At 40.7% G+C, this 4,334-nt stretch overlaps 1 pseudogene; it reads left to right on the top strand.

The window, feature by feature from the left end:
- Positions 1-220: 220 nt before the first annotated feature.
- LOC129463120 (high mobility group protein B3-like) lies at positions 221-1,089 on the top strand (annotated as a pseudogene).
- Positions 1,090-4,334: the final 3,245 nt, after the last annotated feature.

Below are 4,334 nucleotides of genomic sequence, written 5' to 3'. Positions count from 1 at the left end.
AAAAAGGTAACATACAGAATGGGAGAAAATATTTGCAAGTCATATATCTGATAACGGGTTAATACCCAGAATACATAAAGAACTCCTACAATTCAACAACAACAACAAAATTAAATAACCTAGTTAAAAATAGGCAAAGGAGAGGCTTTCGTGGAGGCAGCTAGCCTGAGGCTGGGGAGCACTGAGCTGCTCGTTGTGCCCTGTGCTGCTCAGACTAGTGAGCAATACAGTCAGGATGGCTAAAGGTGACCCCAGAAAACCAAAGGACAAGATGTCTGTATATGCCTTCTTTGTGCAGACATGCAGAGAAGAACATAAGAAGAAAAACGCAGAGGTCCCTGTCAATTTTGCAACATATTCCAAGAAGTGCTCTGAGAGGTGGAAGACAATGTCCGTGCAAGAGAAATCTAAATTTGATGAAATGGCAGAGGCGGAATAAGTGCACTGATTGGGAAATGAAGGATTATGGACCAGCTAAGGGAGGCAAGAAGAACAAGAATCCTAATGCCTTCCAAAGGCCACAGTCTGGATTCTTCCTGTTTTGTTCAGAATTCCGCCCCAAGATCAAATCCACAAACCCTGGCATCTCTATTGGAGACATGGCAAAAAAGCTAGGTGAGATGTGGAATAACTTAAATGACAGTGAAAAGCAGGCTTACATCACTAAGGTGGCAAAGCTGAAGGAGAAGTAGGAGAAGGATGTTGCTGACTATAAGTTGAAAGGAAAGTTTGATGGAGCAAAGGGTCCTGCTAAAGTTGCCCAGAAAAAGGTGGAAGAGGAAGATGAAGAAGACAAGGAGGAAGAGGAGGAGGAGGAAGAGGAGGAGGAGGAGGAATAAAGAAACTGTTTATCTGTCTCCTTGTGAATACCTTAGAGTAGGGGAGCATCGTAATTGACACATCTCTTATTTGAGAAGTATCTGTTGCCCTCATTAGGTTTAATTACAAAATTTGATCACAATCATATTGTAGTTTCTCAAAGTGCTCTAGAAATTGTCAGTGGTTTACGTCGAGTGGCCATGGGTGTCTGGAGCACCCTGAAACTGTATCAAAGTTGTACATATTTCCAAACATTTTTAAAATGAAAAGGCACTCTCCTCATCTCACTCTGTGCACTTTGCTGTTGGTGTGACAGGCATTTAAAGATGTTTCTGGCATTTTTTTTATTTAGAAAGTGTTGTTAACTATATGGTTATTGGCTAGAAAGCCTGAGTTATCAACTGTATATATCTATAGTTTGTGAAAAGAACAAAACAACCAAGACAAACTCTTGATGCTCCTTGCTCGGCGTTGAGGCTGTGAGGAAGATGCCTTTTGGAGGGGCTGTAGCTCAGGGTGTGCACTGCGAGACTGGACCTGTTGAGTCTGCAGTGAACATCCATTTAGCTTCAGGTTGTCTTGTTTCTGTATATAGTGACATAGCATTCTGCTGCCATCTTAGCTGTGGACAAAGGGGGTCAAATGGCGTGAGAAGTTTTATTTTGCTTTTGTTCTTAGTTGAGTGCATTAGTTTTTAAACAAACTGTAGAACTCTTCATTGTCAGTAAAGTGAAGAGCTACTGTATCACTGAAAGTTAAAGGACCTTCTGTACTTAAACACGATTTGTAACGTTCTGGGTTTTTTTAGTATGTTTAGAATGCTGAAATGTTTTTGAAGTTAAATAAACAATATTACATTTTAAAAAATAAGCAAAGGACTTGAATACACATTTCTGCAAAGATGATATACAAATGGCCAGCAAGCACACAAAAAGATGTTCAACATCACTAATAATCAGAGAGATGTTCACCAAAACCACGAGATGTCACTTCACACCCATTAGGATGGCAACTACCAAAAAAAATGGAGGAGGAGAATAACAAGCACTGGGGAGGATATGGGGAAATTAAAAACTGTGTACACTTTCAGTGGGAATGTCAAAAGGTACAGCTGCTATGAAAAATAGTATGGAGGTTCCTCAAAAAAGTTAAAAATACAATGAAATATCATTTCACACACATTAGTATAGTCACTACCAAATAAACAAACAAAGGAAAATAACAAATGTTGAGGAAGAATCCTTGGGCACTATTGGTGAGGTTATAAAATGGTGCAACTGCTATAAAAAAAAAACTATAGTAGTTCCTCAAAAAAATTAAAAATACAACCACCATATGACCCAGCAATTCCACTTCTGGGTATATATCCAAAAGACTGAATTAAAAGCAGGATTTTAAGAGAGAGTGGCACACTCATGTTTATTGCACCATTATTCACAATAGCCAAGAGATGGAACTACCCAAATGTTTATCAAAAGATGAATGACTAAAGAAAATATGGCATACACATACAATGAAATATTATCTAGCCTTAAAAAGAAGGAAATCCTGGCACATGCTGCAACATGGGTGAACCTTGAAGATATTATGCTAAGTAAAATAATCCAGTCACCAAAGGACAAATATTATATGACTCTACTTCTATGAGGTGCCTAGAGTAGTCAAATTCACAGAGACAGAACGTAGTATGGGAGTTCCCAGCGGAAGAGAGAGTTGTTGTTATGGGTGCAGAGTTTCAGGTTTGCAAGACGACAAAGTTCTGGAAAGCTGTCTCACAACAACGTGAATGTAATTAACAGTATGAAACTGTACACTTAAAAATGACTAAGATGGTAAACTTTTTGTCATTATTTTTTACCAAAATAATTTTTTTTAATTTTCAAATTTTGTTTTTATAAAAGATGGGTGGCAGCGGGAAGAAACCCAGAACAAGTGAAAGTTCATTTGTGGCAGCAGAAAGGGGCCCAGAGGAACTAAGATTTTGAGGCAGTAAGAAAAAAGGAAAACTTGTGTCCAGCAACGAAGAAGCACCATGATGAAACAAAGTCCCAGGAAGACTGGACCTCCTGCTGGGGACTAGCAATGCTCCAAGTGTGCTGGATGGAGGAACTGCTAGAAATGGCACGAGGATGTTTTTGTCCAAAAGCTCCAGTGTTCAATTTGAATAAATCAGTAAGACCATACACAAAAGCTGAGCCTTGGCTTCCCTCCATCCCTTCACCCAATTTGGAAGAAAAACAACCTGAGTGTGCACTAAAGTGCTATTTCAGATCCCAAAGCAATGGAAGAGGTCCTCTGATTGGTACCAATCCATGACAAAATTTGAGTCATTCATTCATTCAACAAACCTTTCATCCGTGTCAGGCACTGCCCTCAGTGCTGGTGTAGGGGTTGGTTGGAAGACTCTCTTCCCCCATGGGACTTGCATCTTAGAGGCACCCATCAGGTGGGCTCCATTCTGTCACACATTTCTGCTGTGCAGGTACACACTGGTTGAGTATCTCTCTCTCCTTGCTTTTCTGTACCTTTAAAGAACTGGAAAAGGCCAGGCACGGTGGCTCACGCCTGTAATCCCAGCACTTTGGGAGGCTGAGGTGGGCTGATCACAAGGTCAGGAGATCGAGACCAGCCTGGCCAACACGGTAAAATACAAAAATTAGCCAGGTGTGGTGGCACATGTCTGTAATCCCAGCTACTCAGGAGGCTGAGGGGGGAGAATCGCTTGAACCCGGGAGGTGGAGGTTGCAGTCAGCCGAGATCGTGCCACTGCACTCCAGCCTAGTGACATAGTGAGACTCCGTCCCCCAAAAAAAAAACAAAAAAAAAATTGAATTGGAAAACTCCTTAAGACCTTGGGCTCATCCTTTAATGACCATTCACTCTTGGCTATAGAAAGCCAGTGTTTGTACAGCTGTGGGCAAAGAAGTCCAAGTCTCAAATGACTGGGGATGCTGTGGACTTCTACGCAGAGGCTTAGCCCATGAGAGAGAAGAGAAGGGCTGGAACTTCAGGCATCACTTAGGACGTGGTCAGCCAAGTATGAGTTCTAATCAAGAAACAGATCACACGAGGGCAAACAGAAGAGCCTGTCAGTGAAGAAAGACGTGAAAGAAACAGCAAAAGAAAAAAAAATCTTTCAGATTATTTGCAGCGTCACCGTATCTCCTGTGGACCTGGTGGGCAGCTAGCTGGACCTTGCAGATCACCATGGCAGGAAGCCTTGCCTTTGAGGAGAGCCAAAGAGTTTGTAGTGCTCTTGAGACTGTTAAAGTTAGACTTACAAAGGCTTCTCCATTTCTAGTCTACTAGTCATCAAATCACCTCCATGAAATGCAAGAAGAAAATATTAGAACTTCTCTATATATTTTAAATCTCATCTTTTTGAGTTTTTACCTTTTGTATATTTTATAACATATATAATCTACTAATACAATAGGAAGGGTGCACAACTTATAAATATATAAATACATAAAATATATATGCACCTAGTTGCCAACCTAGTGAAAATGATGGAC

This window comes from Symphalangus syndactylus, chromosome 14, assembly GCF_028878055.3.
Source record: "Symphalangus syndactylus isolate Jambi chromosome 14, NHGRI_mSymSyn1-v2.1_pri, whole genome shotgun sequence".
NCBI classification, from domain to species: Eukaryota; Metazoa; Chordata; class Mammalia; order Primates; family Hylobatidae; genus Symphalangus; species Symphalangus syndactylus.
The sequence above is the reverse complement of the archived record's forward strand: the minus strand, read 5'-3'. Positions and strand labels throughout refer to the sequence as shown.